This window comes from Phyllobates terribilis, unplaced genomic scaffold (genome assembly GCF_046119375.1).
Source record: "Phyllobates terribilis strain yellow unplaced genomic scaffold, ASM4611937v1 Scaffold_1268__1_contigs__length_339053, whole genome shotgun sequence".
Taxonomy (NCBI): domain Eukaryota; kingdom Metazoa; phylum Chordata; class Amphibia; order Anura; family Dendrobatidae; genus Phyllobates; species Phyllobates terribilis.
The window spans coordinates 83,853-100,719 of NW_027364028.1; the positions used below are offsets into that span (position 1 = coordinate 83,853).

At 45.8% G+C, this 16,867-nt stretch overlaps 7 non-coding genes and 2 pseudogenes across 7 annotated transcripts; all 9 read left to right on the plus strand.

Annotated features, from left to right (window-relative positions):
- The first annotated feature begins 923 nt into the window (after positions 1–923).
- On the plus strand, positions 924–1,103 carry LOC141243776 (U2 spliceosomal RNA; annotated as a pseudogene).
- Positions 1,104–1,814: 711 nt separating this feature from the next.
- Positions 1,815–2,000, plus strand: LOC141243761 (U2 spliceosomal RNA). The gene has a single exon (XR_012307806.1). It is a non-coding gene; the product is annotated as a U2 spliceosomal RNA (small nuclear RNA).
- A 1,115-nt stretch (positions 2,001–3,115) lies between these two features.
- On the plus strand, positions 3,116–3,306 carry LOC141243702 (U2 spliceosomal RNA). Its single transcript, XR_012307755.1, has one exon. It is a non-coding gene; the product is annotated as a U2 spliceosomal RNA (small nuclear RNA).
- A 1,115-nt stretch (positions 3,307–4,421) lies between these two features.
- LOC141243795 (U2 spliceosomal RNA) lies at positions 4,422–4,612 on the plus strand. Its single transcript, XR_012307817.1, has one exon. It is a non-coding gene; the product is annotated as a U2 spliceosomal RNA (small nuclear RNA).
- A 6,175-nt stretch (positions 4,613–10,787) lies between these two features.
- On the plus strand, positions 10,788–10,977 carry LOC141243751 (U2 spliceosomal RNA). Its single transcript, XR_012307798.1, has one exon. It is a non-coding gene; the product is annotated as a U2 spliceosomal RNA (small nuclear RNA).
- A 1,115-nt stretch (positions 10,978–12,092) lies between these two features.
- LOC141243796 (U2 spliceosomal RNA) lies at positions 12,093–12,283 on the plus strand. The gene has a single exon (XR_012307818.1). It is a non-coding gene; the product is annotated as a U2 spliceosomal RNA (small nuclear RNA).
- A 1,115-nt stretch (positions 12,284–13,398) lies between these two features.
- LOC141243797 (U2 spliceosomal RNA) lies at positions 13,399–13,589 on the plus strand. Its single transcript, XR_012307819.1, has one exon. It is a non-coding gene; the product is annotated as a U2 spliceosomal RNA (small nuclear RNA).
- A 1,114-nt stretch (positions 13,590–14,703) lies between these two features.
- On the plus strand, positions 14,704–14,894 carry LOC141243798 (U2 spliceosomal RNA). Its single transcript, XR_012307820.1, has one exon. It is a non-coding gene; the product is annotated as a U2 spliceosomal RNA (small nuclear RNA).
- A 1,115-nt stretch (positions 14,895–16,009) lies between these two features.
- On the plus strand, positions 16,010–16,087 carry LOC141243769 (U2 spliceosomal RNA; annotated as a pseudogene).
- The last annotated feature ends 780 nt before the right edge of the window (positions 16,088–16,867 follow it).

Genomic DNA, 16,867 nt, shown 5'->3' on the forward strand with positions numbered 1-16,867 from the left:
CCATGTAATGTGATGCAATGCTATCTTTCTAGCTCTCCCTTTTTACTTCCTTTTGGATAAACAGACATATTAGGCAAGCATTTTGGAGCTTTCACCTAAATAACTACAGGTGGTGAGATAAGCTGCACAATATAATTGACCTTTCAGTATATTGTTGCACACACACCATCTATTTAGCAAATGCCCTTGTTATCAACAGCAGCCTTTTAAACTCACCTGAGCTAACAGGTATGTGCGCTGGTTACTCTGCTGCGCTTAAAATTTCTTTTTTGGTTTGCTACAATGCCTTTTCTGAAACGTTGTCTCCTTCTGCTGGAACACTGACTTCTTTCATTTAATGCCTGCAGACTATAAAAGAGAAGCCAACCCAAAAAGTTTGGTTGATTAGTCTGTGGCATTCTGTTAAACTGTTGCTTATGGCGGTCTCTGTGAGCTTCTCAGCGACATTCAGCCAGCCAGGTATCCTGCCTGCAGTAGATGGAATGTGGCAATGGAACGCTGGCTGCGCGTGTCATAATAGGCTCTGAGCCTTTATATACCTGTGCACAGCAGCAGCCACCTTCAGTCTGCTGCTGGACAGCCAGCAGCAGCAGCAGCAGGAGAGGTATGTAATCAGGAGCCCTCCTGCTAAGGGTAGACAGCTGCTCGTTCCACCCCACCCCCCGCCTTAATTGGTTCTCCTCCCTTCCAACGGTGTTGAGGCGGGTGGGAACAGCAGGGGGTGAAGGTGCTGTGTTTAAAGAGGTGGAGTTATGCAGATCTAAAACGCGTGGATTGCAGCAGCAGCAAGCCGAAAAGTGCAGGCATGTAAGGGATCTAGAGGTTGACAACATGTCTTCTTAACGGGAGTCCAGGAGCTCATCTCCACAAATGGACTTTTCAGGATCCTTGGGTGGCTCCGTAGTTTGAAACCAATTCTGGTTATCGCTTCTCGGCCTTTTGGCTAAGATCAAGTGTAGTATCTTTCGAAAAGGCGGTTTTGGATGTTGGCCGCCCTAGTAGATTGATACATTATGCACACTGGGGTTTAGGCGCTTGTTAGTACGCCAGGTGGCTAATATAGTGATCTGGTGGAAAGCATGGCCCCCCAGGATCGACGCCATTGGGCCGGGGAAGATCGAAAGCCCGAAGTGTGAAGTGCCCCAGGAGTGGTGACCCTGGGGTGCCTTAACTCACTGGGATTGGGAACCCCACTTGAGTTTATGGCACATTTGCACTAGCACTTCAATATTTCTTTCTTCACACACACCCTTATTCCGGGCCTTCTGGCCTTAGGATGGGGAATTTTTCAATTCCCGGTCGAAGGTCCGGGCAGTATTATACTGTGAAACCTTCACTATTTATTTAATTTTTTTTTGTCACTGTGTGTCCACTTTTTCACGTGTGTCCACGTCCTTACTAGGATTTTGTCGGGATGCGGTTCCCTTACGGGTTCCTCTCTTGGCAGGTCTAGGGGGGGAGTGTGTGGCCATCAGGTTCCGCTCCCCCCTGAACCCCACTGGCTCTCCTCTTTCGGGAGGAGAGCGTTGTTGGCTCCCCTCTTCCGGGAGGGGAGCACAGTCTTTGGCTCCCAGTGCCTTGCTCGGGTGAGAAATCGGGCAGGTATTGGGGGTAAAATTGGGTCGCCTCTGGCTCCGGCTGGAGGTGGCTATTTGTCCCTGTTCCTCGCTGTGGCCTTCTGGCTCGGAGGGACGGGGAATGGTTTGGGGGACCCTTCTCCTTTTGGAGAGGGTTTCAAGAAGACCAGCATCCTAGTGCACTTTTTTTTGTGGCACTTGTCACTTTTTTAAGCGCACTCGGGTTTTGTACACGAATTCGGGCTTTCGATAAAAAAAAAAAAAAAAAAATCTGTTCTTATCAGTTTAATATCTGATACGTCCCCTATCTGGGGACCATATATTAAATGGATTTTTAGAACAGGGAGATGGAAAAAGAGCTTGCTCTGTCCACTCCACGCATTGACCTGGTATTGCAGTATCTCCAGGACCGGTGCACCCCTTCTTTAATGCAGTTTCTAAAATCAGAAAGAATTGAATTCAATGTTTTTTGTTCATTTTGCTTGTTTGTCGGATTTTGGGATGGACTCTTTGGCTTTGCTTTTCTTCTCCTCATTGGATTTTTCATGTTCAAAGTTGCAGAAGCCAGATTACAAGCTCATTTTGGTTCAACTTCAGCAACTGTGCATTGCATTGCCATGTAATGTGATGCAATGCTATCTTTCTAGCTCTCCCTTTTTACTTCCTTTTGGATAAACAGACATATTAGGCAAGCATTTTGGAGCTTTCACCTAAATAACTACAGGTGGTGAGATAAGCTGCACAATATAATTGACCTTTCAGTATATTGTTGCACACACACCATCTATTTAGCAAATGCCCTTGTTATCAACAGCAGCCTTTTAAACTCACCTGAGCTAACAGGTATGTGCGCTGGTTACTCTGCTGCGCTTAAAATTTCTTTTTTGGTTTGCTACAATGCCTTTTCTGAAACGTTGTCTCCTTCTGCTGGAACACTGACTTCTTTCATTTAATGCCTGCAGACTATAAAAGAGAACCCAACCCAAAAAGTTTGGTTGATTAGTCTGTGGCATTCTGTTAAACTGTTGCTTATGGCCGTCTCTGTGAGCTTCTCAGCGACATTCAGCCAGCCAGGTATCCTGCCTGCAGTAGATGGAATGTGGCAATGGAACGTTGGCTGCGCGTGTCATAATAGGCTCTGAGCCTTTATATACCTGTGCACAGCAGCAGCCACCTTCAGTCTGCTGCTGGACAGCCAGCAGCAGCAGCAGCAGGAGAGGTATGTAATCAGGAGCCCTCCTGCTAAGGGTAGACAGCTGCTCGTTCCACCCCACCCCCCGCCTTAATTGGTTCTCCTCCCTTCCAACGGTGTTGAGGCGGGTGGGAACAGCAGGGGGTGAAGGTGCTGTGTTTAAAGAGGTGGAGTTATGCAGATCTAAAACGCGTGGATTGCAGCAGCAGCAAGCCGAAAAGTGCAGGCATGTAAGGGATCTAGAGGTTGACAACATGTCTTCTTAACGGGAGTCCAGGAGCTCATCTCCACAAATGGACTTTTCAGGATCCTTGGGTGGCTCCGTAGTTTGAAACCAATTCTGGTTATCGCTTCTCGGCCTTTTGGCTAAGATCAAGTGTAGTATCTGTTCTTATCAGTTTAATATCTGATACGTCCCCTATCTGGGGACCATATATTAAATGGATTTTTAGAACAGGGAGATGGAAAAAGAGCTTGCTCTGTCCACTCCACACATTGACCTGGTATTGCAGTATCTCCAGGACCGGTGCACCCCTTCTTTAATGCAGTTTCTAAAATCAGAAAGAATTGAATTCAATGTTTTTTGTTCATTTTGCTTGTTTGTCGGATTTTGGGAAGGACTCTTTGGCTTTGCTTTTCTTCTCCTCATTGGATTTTTCATGTTCAAAGTTGCAGAAGCCAGATTACAAGCTCATTTTGGTTCAACTTCAGCAACTGTGCATTGCATTGCCATGTAATGTGATGCAATGCTATCTTTCTAGCTCTCCCTTTTTACTTCCTTTTGGATAAACAGACATATTAGGCAAGCATTTTGGAGCTTTCACCTAAATAACTACAGGTGGTGAGATAAGCTGCACAATATAATTGACCTTTCAGTATATTGTTGCACACACACCATCTATTTAGCAAATGCCCTTGTTATCAACAGCAGCCTTTTAAACTCACCTGAGCTAACAGGTATGTGCGCTGGTTACTCTGCTGCGCTTAAAATTTCTTTTTTGGTTTGCTACAATGCCTTTTCTGAAACGTTGTCTCCCTCTGCTGGAACACTGACTTCTTTCATTTAATGCCTGCAGACTATAAAAGAGAACCCAACCCAAAAAGTTTGGGTGATTAGTCTGTGGCATTCTGTTAAACTGTTGCTTATGGCGGTCTCTGTGAGCTTCTCAGCGACATTCAGCCAGCCAGGTATCCTGCCTGCAGTAGATGGAATGTGGCAATGGAACGCTGGCTGCGCGTGTCATAATAGGCTCTGAGCCTTTATATACCTGTGCACAGCAGCAGCCACCTTCAGTCTGCTGCTGGACAGCCAGCAGCAGCAGCAGCAGGAGAGGTATGTAATCAGGAGCCCTCCTGCTAAGGGTAGACAGCTGCTCGTTCCACCCCACCCCCCGCCTTAATTGGTTCTCCTCCCTTCCAACGGTGTTGAGGCGGGTGGGAACAGCAGGGGGTGAAGGTGCTGTGTTTAAAGAGGTGGAGTTATGCAGATCTAAAACGCGTGGATTGCAGCAGCAGCAAGCCGAAAAGTGCAGGCATGTAAGGGATCTAGAGGTTGACAACATGTCTTCTTAACGGGAGTCCAGGAGCTCATCTCCACAAATGGACTTTTCAGGATCCTTGGGTGGCTCCGTAGTTTGAAACCAATTCTGGTTATCGCTTCTCGGCCTTTTGGCTAAGATCAAGTGTAGTATCTGTTCTTATCAGTTTAATATCTGATACGTCCCCTATCTGGGGACCATATATTAAATGGATTTTTAGAACAGGGAGATGGAAAAAGAGCTTGCTCTGTCCACTCCACGCATTGACCTGGTATTGCAGTATCTCCAGGACCGGTGCACCCCTTCTTTAATGCAGTTTCTAAAATCAGAAAGAATTGAATTCAATGTTTTTTGTTCATTTTGCTTGTTTGTCGGATTTTGGGATGGACTCTTTGGCTTTGCTTTTCTTCTCCTCATTGGATTTTTCATGTTCAAAGTTGCAGAAGCCAGATTACAAGCTCATTTTGGTTCAACTTCAGCAACTGTGCATTGCATTGCCATGTAATGTGATGCAATGCTATCTTTCTAGCTCTCCCTTTTTACTTCCTTTTGGATAAACAGACATATTAGGCAAGCATTTTGGAGCTTTCACCTAAATAACTACAGGTGGTGAGATAAGCTGCACAATATAATTGACCTTTCAGTATATTGTTGCACACACACCATCTATTTAGCAAATGCCCTTGTTATCAACAGCAGCCTTTTAAACTCACCTGAGCTAACAGGTATGTGCGCTGGTTACTCTGCTGCGCTTAAAATTTCTTTTTTGGTTTGCTACAATGCCTTTTCTGAAACGTTGTCTCCTTCTGCTGGAACACTGACTTCTTTCATTTAATGCCTGCAGACTATAAAAGAGAACCCAACCCAAAAAGTTTGGTTGATTAGTCTGTGGCATTCTGTTAAACTGTTGCTTATGGCGGTCTCTGTGAGCTTCTCAGTGACATTCAGCCAGCCAGGTATCCTGCCTGCAGTAGATGGAATGTGGCAATGGAACGCTGGCTGCGCGTGTCATAATAGGCTCTGAGCCTTTATATACCTGTGCACAGCAGCAGCCACCTTCAGTCTGCTGCTGGACAGCCAGCAGCAGCAGCAGCAGGAGAGGTATGTAATCAGGAGCCCTCCTGCTAAGGGTAGACAGCTGCTCGTTCCACCCCACCCCCCGCCTTAATTGGTTCTCCTCCCTTCCAACGGTGTTGAGGCGGGTGGGAACAGCAGGGGGTGAAGGTGCTGTGTTTAAAGAGGTGGAGTTATGCAGATCTAAAACGCGTGGATTGCAGCAGCAGCAAGCCGAAAAGTGCAGGCATGTAAGGGATCTAGAGGTTGACAACATGTCTTCTTAACGGGAGTCCAGGAGCTCATCTCCACAAATGGACTTTTCAGGATCCTTGGGTGGCTCCGTAGTTTGAAACCAATTCTGGTTATCGCTTCTCGGCCTTTTGGCACGATCTATCAGGTTTACCTGTGTGGTCTTGCCTGTGAGGTGCTCTTGGTACCCTTTCTCTCGGCCTGGGGGGATCGTTCCTTTTCGGAGGGACTTAACCCCCCTGCTGCTATTGGGAGGAAGGATTAGTCCGGGAGCAACGGGAAGGGATCCCATGAAGGCTTGCGCCTTTCAGAGAGAAGAGTCGGTACGTTCCTGAGTGAAGGATGCCGGCAACGCTCACATATTCATCGGGTGATGCCCGGATGCGGAACACCGTGAGGATTGAAGTTGGAGCAGGATCGAGGACGGAGAAGAATTTGTATTACATCTGCCATAGGATTCTGCTTGGAGTTCTGGAGTTTCGGCGGGAAGACATATTCTGCTTCCAGGACAATGAGTACAAGGGGACTTACACCATCACCTTCAAGAGCCAGGGATGCTGTCACCAACTCGTACAAAAGGTAAATGAGAAAAACTACTTGGATGAATTGGATGGACTAACCTTTTGTCTCTTGTATGCCTATGACGAGATCCCTATCGTGGTGCATTTCCCGAACCCCTTTGTGGAAGCTGCAGACATCTCGACCTACCTTATCCGTTATTGTGACGATCTGAGATACCTGGGCACTGTGAAGAACGCGGTAGGCTTCTGGTGCGGCAAGAGGAGGTACATGGCCCGTCTAAAGAGGGACCCAAGCGGAGTGGGAGGAATGCTACACCCTCCCTCAACATTTGTGATCGGTAAGAGCAGAGGCTACTTATTTTACCCTGGAATGCCGGTATGTTGCAGGAACTGTGGACAAATGGGTCATACCCAAACGTCCTGCATGGGCAGGAAAGTAGACCGCTGCAATAATTGCAGCTGTTACGGACATTTAATGAAGGACTGTCCCGTTGGGAGGAAATGCAATCTTTGTGGTGAGGCGGGGCACATGTTCCGAGGATGCCCCAACAGGACCAGGACCAGGACCTACGCAGAAGCTGCATCTTCTGCAGCTGAGCCGATGCGCCCGCCGGTCTTCACTGGCGGGCCGGCGTCGGAGGGCGGTTCGAAGGGCGAGAAGGCTGGGATGGAGCAGGGAGCCGGAGGCCCCTCTGGGGCGGCCCCTGCATCGAAGTCCCTTAACGATGGGCGGACCTCGCATGGACCGGAGCGGAGGGGTCCTCCTTCTGGGAGGGTATCCTCCGTGTCGATGGTTCCCGATACCGATCCTGTTGGGCTGGAGGGTGGTGCCCCTGTGCGGTTGGCTACAGGGGACCACGCAGCGATGGCCTCAGGATCTTCCAGGGCGATTAGCCAGCCAGATGAGGGGGCTTTGCTTCTAGGTGGCGAACATCAGGGAATCGGTGTTGGTGATCTTATCCTGATGGACCAGTCTCTCCCGCTGGAGGAGGTGGAGGAAGAGGAGGACTGTACCAGTGACCTGGTGGAGTCTGCCCCGAAAAAGAGACGGAATGTCGAAGCCCCAGCGTCTCCTGGAATGTGGCTGGGAACCGTGACCTACGAGGGGGCAACCGCCGGCTCACAGAATATCGAGTCGTTTGGGTCCTCTAGCCCGGATGTCCTGGAGCAATTTGACATACAGGGCTTTGAGTCAGGTGTCCTCATGGAAGATCCACCACCCTGACCTATGAATGCCGACATTAAGACTTGTCTCACTGAATGTGAGGTCATTAAAGAGCCCAGTTCGTAGGGCTGCTCTATTCAAGTATTTAGAAACCGCTGACTTTGACATTTGTTTATTACAGGAATGCGGGATACAACATGCACTAAATTATAATGACATCAAGACAGATTGGAGACTGGGGCCCTCCATCTGGTCTGGCTCCAATGACAACAAGTCAGCGGGGGTGGGCTTCCTCTGTCGTGGGAGAAATATTACTGTAAATGCTGTCACAGAAATAGTACCAGGCAGAGTGGTTTTAGTGCATTTTAAATTTAATGGTTTTACCCTACGTGTAATAAATATTTATGCTCCCCCTGATAAGCAAGAGAGAATTAATTTATTTGGGATATTGCCATTGTACTGTACTGGGTCATCTCCCCTGATCGTAGGGGGTGATTTTAATTGTCTTTGTGCTAGTGAACAACGAGCGGGGGGTGACCCTTTACGCAAATTGGATAAGTCATGTCATCTATTGAAAGATTTTATAACTGATTTTAAATTATGCGATGCGTGGAGGTCACTCCTGCCGACGGACCCTGGTTATACGTGGTCCGGAAGAGGGGTGTCCTCCAGGATCGATTTTATTTTCCTATCAGATGATTTTAACCCTGTAAAATGTGTTTTAACATCAAATATATTTTCTGACCATAAGGGCTTGGAGGTGCACCTAGAATACCGGGATGAACAGAGGGTCAACAGGGGCCTCTGGCGTCTAAGTACTTACCTGCTGGAGGACCCTCTGATTCGACAAGACTTTGGTAAAGCCTATCAAGCCTGGCGGCGACAAAAACCTTCTGATGCCCCTATGGTAACCTGGTGGGAAAATTTGAAAAAAAAAGTCAGAATGTTTTTTATAAAAGCAGGGAGACGTAAAGCTAGAGAGAAAAAAAGATGTTTTAGTGATCTTAACACCAAACTACAAACACTTTTTAAATTCAAAGAGCTAGGGGTGGAGGTGGGAGATGATATTGCTAGCCTAAAAACTGAAATCCAGAACTGCATAGACACAAAGGGGAAAGAGATTATTTTTAACTCTAGAGTGCAGCACTTGGAGGAGGGGGAGAAGTGCTCTCGCTTCTTCTTCAAAAAAGTCATGGATAAAAGAGAAGTGATCACAAATCTAGAGGGTGAAACATCTATGCAGGGAATGTTGAATGCTACTTTTAACTTTTATAAGCATCTTTTTAGTAAAAAGTGTATAGATGAGTCCTTTTTATCTGATGCTCTTAATGATCTCGATTTTAAGTTAAATTTTACAGACCAGGAGTTTTTAGAACGCGATATTGTTTTAGAGGAATTATTTTATGTTTTTAAAAGTTTCTCTAAGGGCAAAGCACCTGGGTGTGATGGACTACCTGTAGAGTTTTATCTTACTTTTTGGGACATTTTAAAAGAGGACCTTTTTATGCTTTTTAAAGAAGTTTTTATTTCTGAACAGTTGCCATTTTCGTGGAGGAGAGGAGTGGTGTCTTTGATATATAAAAAAGGTGATCGCAGTGCTCTAGCGAATTGGAGACCCATAACTCTCCTAAACGTTGATTACAAGGTACTTGCTAAGGTGGTTGCAAACCGGCTCAGGAATGTCATTGCCAAACTAATCCAGCCTGAGCAGGTTTGTAGTGTACCAGGCAGAAGTATTTCAGAGGTTTTAAACGTATTAAGGGATGTAATTTGGTATTCCAGAGACCGGGGTCAAAATGTAGCCCTTTTAGCCCTAGATTTTGAAAAAGCTTTCGATAGAGTCTCTCATAGATTTCTTTTTAGAGTTTTAAAAAGAATGGGTATCCCTAATATGCTTTTAAATTGTATTAAGATTTTATATAAAAATTGTTTTAGTCAAATTTCTCTTAATGGCTTTTTAACAGATGGAGTTCCCCTTGAGTCCGGAGTGAAGCAGGGATGCCCCTTGTCGCCCATCCTGTTCATCTGCGCCATGGAGCCCCTGCTGAGCGCAATAAGAAAAGACAAAGTGATTAGAGGGGTTCCTGTTCCTGGCGGAGGTGGCAGTGATGTGAGAGTCTTTGGCTACATGGATGACGTGACGGTTGTGTGCGTGGACCCTGCTTCCCTCCGGAGGGCGGTGTTGCGCATTGATTTTTTTTCCCAGGCATCCGGTTTTAAACTTAATTTAAATAAATCTGAATGTCTGACTTTGGGATCCTGGGACACCGCCCAACTCCCGCAGCTCACTATAAAACGAGACAATGTAAAAATTCTTGGAGTTGTTTTTAACGAGGAGAATGTGGGAACTCAAAGCTGGGAGAATGTCATAGAAAAAATGTCAAAGAAAATATCATTTTGGGGTTTGAGGTCCCTAACAATGGAGGGGAAAATTTTAATTATAAAATCAGTGTTGTTACCCCTCATACTGTATATAGCTATGGTGTACCCCCCCTCTGATGTTTTAATTAAAAAAATGACTAGGATGATCTTTATGTTTTTATGGAACTCCAAAATGGAAAAATTAAGGAGAGAAATAATGAGGAAGAATAAAATGAACGGCGGAAGGGATGTTCCCGACTTACATATTTATTTGTATTTAAATTATTTCTGCTTTTGTTTCAAACATTTTAATGGTAATAGTGCGCTAAGTTATTTTTTAAAATATACTTGTGGGATGATTTTTAAAAGATGGTTTAAGTTGTCGTTGAATTCCCCTGTTTTACTATGCCCCCCCAAACACCAAGCAATCTTAGAAAAGACTGTTCGATTTTATAGCCTTGGTGATTTTAATATGGACATTTTTAAAGACCGCAAGAAGCTTTTATCTTTTCTGAGGAGGAATGAAGATGTGACCCCCATAGTAAATTTCTCAGAAGAGAGATCGAAGCAAGTTTGGAAGAATGTCTTCGGGAAATTCTTAGCAAATGGACATAAGGACATCGCATGGATGGTGGTCCACCAGTGCCTCCCCACCAGAGAGTTTCAACACAGGAGAGGCCTGGTGGCCAGAGCAAAATGCCCCAGAGACTCATGTGTTTATGACGAAACCACCTTGCACCTTATGTGGAATTGCCCATTTGCACAGGAACTTTGGCACAAAGTTGGGATTCTTTTAAAATGGACTTGCGGTTTAAGAGATTTTAACCATGAATATGTTTTATATGGCCTTTTTAAATGTCCGACCCCTCAACAGTATTGTATATGTTGGTGTATGATTAACTGTTTTAAAGACGCCCTTTGGAAGGCACGCAATATTTTACTTTTTAAACGTGACGCTATTTCTGTGAAGGATTGTCTTAAAATTGCTTTTAGCCAGATGTATATTTATTACTTGAGGGATGTGAAATGTATTGGGAGAAGGGATGCCAATCGTATATGGGGTTTTTATGGGTGGAATTCTGTGTTTTAATAATGTACTGTTTGTGTTGTTGTTTTTGATTGTAAACCATCTTTTACGCACTTAATAAAATATGTTGAAACCTGATCTGTTCTTATCAGTTTAATATCTGATACGTCCCCTATCTGGGGACCATATATTAAATGGATTTTTAGAACAGGGAGATGGAAAAAGAGCTTGCTCTGTCCACTCCACGCATTGACCTGGTATTGCAGTATCTCCAGGACCGGTGCACCCCTTCTTTAATGCAGTTTCTAAAATCAGAAAGAATTGAATTCAATGTTTTTTGTTCATTTTGCTTGTTTGTCGGATTTTGGGATGGACTCTTTGGCTTTGCTTTTCTTCTCCTCATTGGATTTTTCATGTTCAAAGTTGCAGAAGCCAGATTACAAGCTCATTTTGGTTCAACTTCAGCAACTGTGCATTGCATTGCCATGTAATGTGATGCAATGCTATCTTTCTAGCTCTCCCTTTTTACTTCCTTTTGGATAAACAGACATATTAGGCAAGCATTTTGGAGCTTTCACCTAAATAACTACAGGTGGTGAGATAAGCTGCACAATATAATTGACCTTTCAGTATATTGTTGCACACACACCATCTATTTAGCAAATGCCCTTGTTATCAACAGCAGCATTTTAAACTCACCTGAGCTAACAGGTATGTGCGCTGGTTACTCTGCTGCGCTTAAAATTTCTTTTTTGGTTTGCTACAATGCCTTTTCTGAAACGTTGTCTCCTTCTGCTGGAACACTGACTTCTTTCATTTAATGCCTGCAGACTATAAAAGAGAACCCAACCCAAAAAGTTTGGTTGATTAGTCTGTGGCATTCTGTTAAACTGTTGCTTATGGCGGTCTCTGTGAGCTTCTCAGCGACATTCAGCCAGCCAGGTATCCTGCCTGCAGTAGATGGAATGTGGCAATGGAACGCTGGCTGCGCGTGTCATAATAGGCTCTGAGCCTTTATATACCTGTGCACAGCAGCAGCCACCTTCAGTCTGCTGCTGGACAGCCAGCAGCAGCAGCAGCAGGAGAGGTATGTAATCAGGAGCCCTCCTGCTAAGGGTAGACAGCTGCTCGTTCCACCCCACCCCCCGCCTTAATTGGTTCTCCTCCCTTCCAACGGTGTTGAGGCGGGTGGGAACAGCAGGGGGTGAAGGTGCTGTGTTTAAAGAGGTGGAGTTATGCAGATCTAAAACGCGTGGATTGCAGCAGCAGCAAGCCGAAAAGTGCAGGCATGTAAGGGATCTAGAGGTTGACAACATGTCTTCTTAACGGGAGTCCAGGAGCTCATCTCCACAAATGGACTTTTCAGGATCCTTGGGTGGCTCCGTAGTTTGAAACCAATTCTGGTTATCGCTTCTCGGCCTTTTGGCTAAGATCAAGTGTAGTATCTGTTCTTATCAGTTTAATATCTGATACGTCCCCTATCTGGGGACCATATATTAAATGGATTTTTAGAACAGGGAGATGGAAAAAGAGCTTGCTCTGTCCACTCCACGCATTGACCTGGTATTGCAGTATCTCCAGGACCGGTGCACCCCTTCTTTAATGCAGTTTCTAAAATCAGAAAGAATTGAATTCAATGTTTTTTGTTCATTTTGCTTGTTTGTCGGATTTTGGGATGGACTCTTTGGCTTTGCTTTTCTTCTCCTCATTGGATTTTTCATGTTCAAAGTTGCAGAAGCCAGATTACAAGCTCATTTTGGTTCAACTTCAGCAACTGTGCATTGCATTGCCATGTAATGTGATGCAATGCTATCTTTCTAGCTCTCCCTTTTTACTTCCTTTTGGATAAACAGACATATTAGGCAAGCATTTTGGAGCTTTCACCTAAATAACTACAGGTGGTGAGATAAGCTGCACAATATAATTGACCTTTCAGTATATTGTTGCACACACACCATCTATTTAGCAAATGCCCTTGTTATCAACAGCAGCCTTTTAAACTCACCTGAGCTAACAGGTATGTGCGCTGGTTACTCTGCTGCGCTTAAAATTTCTTTTTTGGTTTGCTACAATGCCTTTTCTGAAACGTTGTCTCCTTCTGCTGGAACACTGACTTCTTTCATTTAATGCCTGCAGACTATAAAAGAGAACCCAACCCAAAAAGTTTGGTTGATTAGTCTGTGGCATTCTGTTAAACTGTTGCTTATGGCGGTCTCTGTGAGCTTCTCAGCGACATTCAGCCAGCCAGGTATCCTGCCTGCAGTAGATGGAATGTGGCAATGGAACGCTGGCTGCGCGTGTCATAATAGGCTCTGAGCCTTTATATACCTGTGCACAGCAGCAGCCACCTTCAGTCTGCTGCTGGACAGCCAGCAGCAGCAGCAGCAGGAGAGGTATGTAATCAGGAGCCCTCCTGCTAAGGGTAGACAGCTGCTCGTTCCACCCCACCCCCCGCCTTAATTGGTTCTCCTCCCTTCCAACGGTGTTGAGGCGGGTGGGAACAGCAGGGGGTGAAGGTGCTGTGTTTAAAGAGGTGGAGTTATGCAGATCTAAAACGCGTGGATTGCAGCAGCAGCAAGCCGAAAAGTGCAGGCATGTAAGGGATCTAGAGGTTGACAACATGTCTTCTTAACGGGAGTCCAGGAGCTCATCTCCACAAATGGACTTTTCAGGATCCTTGGGTGGCTCCGTAGTTTGAAACCAATTCTGGTTATCGCTTCTCGGCCTTTTGGCTAAGATCAAGTGTAGTATCTGTTCTTATCAGTTTAATATCTGATACGTCCCCTATCTGGGGACCATATATTAAATGGATTTTTAGAACAGGGAGATGGAAAAAGAGCTTGCTCTGTCCACTCCACGCATTGACCTGGTATTGCAGTATCTCCAGGACCGGTGCACCCCTTCTTTAATGCAGTTTCTAAAATCAGAAAGAATTGAATTCAATGTTTTTTGTTCATTTTGCTTGTTTGTCGGATTTTGGGATGGACTCTTTGGCTTTGCTTTTCTTCTCCTCATTGGATTTTTCATGTTCAAAGTTGCAGAAGCCAGATTACAAGCTCATTTTGGTTCAACTTCAGCAACTGTGCATTGCATTGCATGTAATGTGATGCAATGCTATCTTTCTAGCTCTCCCTTTTTACTTCCTTTTGGATAAACAGACATATTAGGCAAGCATTTTGGAGCTTTCACCTAAATAACTACAGGTGGTGAGATAAGCTGCACAATATAATTGACCTTTCAGTATATTGTTGCACACACACCATCTATTTAGCAAATGCCCTTGTTATCAACAGCAGCCTTTTAAACTCACCTGAGCTAACAGGTATGTGCGCTGGTTACTCTGCTGCGCTTAAAATTTCTTTTTTGGTTTGCTACAATGCCTTTTCTGAAACGTTGTCTCCTTCTGCTGGAACACTGACTTCTTTCATTTAATGCCTGCAGACTATAAAAGAGAACCCAACCCAAAAAGTTTGGTTGATTAGTCTGTGGCATTCTGTTAAACTGTTGCTTATGGCGGTCTCTGTGAGCTTCTCAGCGACATTCAGCCAGCCAGGTATCCTGCCTGCAGTAGATGGAATGTGGCAATGGAACGCTGGCTGCGCGTGTCATAATAGGCTCTGAGCCTTTATATACCTGTGCACAGCAGCAGCCACCTTCAGTCTGCTGCTGGACAGCCAGCAGCAGCAGCAGCAGGAGAGGTATGTAATCAGGAGCCCTCCTGCTAAGGGTAGACAGCTGCTCGTTCCACCCCACCCCCCGCCTTAATTGGTTCTCCTCCCTTCCAACGGTGTTGAGGCGGGTGGGAACAGCAGGGGGTGAAGGTGCTGTGTTTAAAGAGGTGGAGTTATGCAGATCTAAAACGCGTGGATTGCAGCAGCAGCAAGCCAAAAAGTGCAGGCATGTAAGGGATCTAGAGGTTGACAACATGTCTTCTTAACGGGAGTCCAGGAGCTCATCTCCACAAATGGACTTTTCAGGATCCTTGGGTGGCTCCGTAGTTTGAAACCAATTCTGGTTATCGCTTCTCGGCCTTTTGGCTAAGATCAAGTGTAGTATCTGTTCTTATCAGTTTAATATCTGATACGTCCCCTATCTGGGGACCATATATTAAATGGATTTTTAGAACAGGGAGATGGAAAAAGAGCTTGCTCTGTCCACTCCACGCATTGACCTGGTATTGCAGTATCTCCAGGACCGGTGCACCCCTTCTTTAATGCAGTTTCTAAAATCAGAAAGAATTGAATTCAATGTTTTTTGTTCATTTTGCTTGTTTGTCGGATTTTGGGATGGACTCTTTGGCTTTGCTTTTCTTCTCCTCATTGGATTTTTCATGTTCAAAGTTGCAGAAGCCAGATTACAAGCTCATTTTGGTTCAACTTCAGCAACTGTGCATTGCATTGCCATGTAATGTGATGCAATGCTATCTTTCTAGCTCTCCCTTTTTACTTCCTTTTGGATAAACAGACATATTAGGCAAGCATTTTGGAGCTTTCACCTAAATAACTACAGGTGGTGAGATAAGCTGCACAATATAATTGACCTTTCAGTATATTGTTGCACACACACCATCTATTTAGCAAATGCCCTTGTTATCAACAGCAGCCTTTTAAACTCACCTGAGCTAACAGGTATGTGCGCTGGTTACTCTGCTGCGCTTAAAATTTCTTTTTTGGTTTGCTACAATGCCTTTTCTGAAACGTTGTCTCCTTCTGCTGGAACACTGACTTCTTTCATTTAATGCCTGCAGACTATAAAAGAGAACCCAACCCAAAAAGTTTGGTTGATTAGTCTGTGGCATTCTGTTAAACTGTTGCTTATGGCGGTCTCTGTGAGCTTCTCAGCGACATTCAGCCAGCCAGGTATCCTGCCTGCAGTAGATGGAATGTGGCAATGGAACGCTGGCTGCGCGTGTCATAATAGGCTCTGAGCCTTTATATACCTGTGCACAGCAGCAGCCACCTTCAGTCTGCTGCTGGACAGCCAGCAGCAGCAGCAGCAGGAGAGGTATGTAATCAGGAGCCCTCCTGCTAAGGGTAGACAGCTGCTCGTTCCACCCCACCCCCCGCCTTAATTGGTTCTCCTCCCTTCCAACGGTGTTGAGGCGGGTGGGAACAGCAGGGGGTGAAGGTGCTGTGTTTAAAGAGGTGGAGTTATGCAGATCTAAAACGCGTGGATTGCAGCAGCAGCAAGCCGAAAAGTGCAGGCATGTAAGGGATCTAGAGGTTGACAACATGTCTTCTTAACGGGAGTCCAGGAGCTCATCTCCACAAATGGACTTTTCAGGATCCTTGGGTGGCTCCGTAGTTTGAAACCAATTCTGGTTATCGCTTCTCGGCCTTTTGGCTAAGATCAAGTGTAGTATCTGTTCTTTTAAGAACACAAGAGCTACGATCTACACTTGACGAGAGCGATCGAACTCGGAAGGAGAAGAGCTTCGGAGCCCAGCTGACATCGGAGAAGGAAGGCGGATATCGGTGGGAGGAAGAAGCTCTAAAGAATCCAGAAGAAGACGAAGACTCGGAGAAGAATCGGGCTGTCCTGTGGAATCTTCGAGGAAGAAAATCATCGAGACAAAGACCTTTCGGGGAATTTGTCCAGAACACGACGGGAGAAGAATCTGCATAGCTCCACCCATTCCGGGAAGAGTTCCAGCTCCAGCTCCAAGAAGTAACTGCAGGAGGAAAGCCATGGCAAGCGCTGCGAGGAAGGCTGAAAAGAAGAGCCTGGAGCAGGGGACAGCCAGGAGGGCCCAGCCAGGAGCCGATTCTGACCCCAAGGACTCTGCCTCCACGACTGGCCAGCAGAAGGGACCCCAGAAGCCCCACCACGAAGCTCCAGCCCTGGAGCCATGGATGCGGCAGACGGTGGCCCTGAAGCTGAAGGAAGTGGATGGGAGGGTGCCGGACATGTCCTCGGACGTGCTCTGCCAGAAGATGCTGCTGGATCGAGGCTTCTCCAGGTCGGACACCCTCAGCATCCAGACCTTCTTGACGGGGATCTTCTTCGTCACCTTCGCCACTGTGAACACCTGCAGGAGGTTCTGGGAAATGGTAAGCGCAAAAGGACCGGATAATTCTTTCTCTGCCTTTACAGGTAGCTGCCCTATCCAGAGGGACGAAAGGAGGATCACGGTCTCCATGCGCAACCCGCACACCCCAGGCCAAGACATCTGTACCTTCCT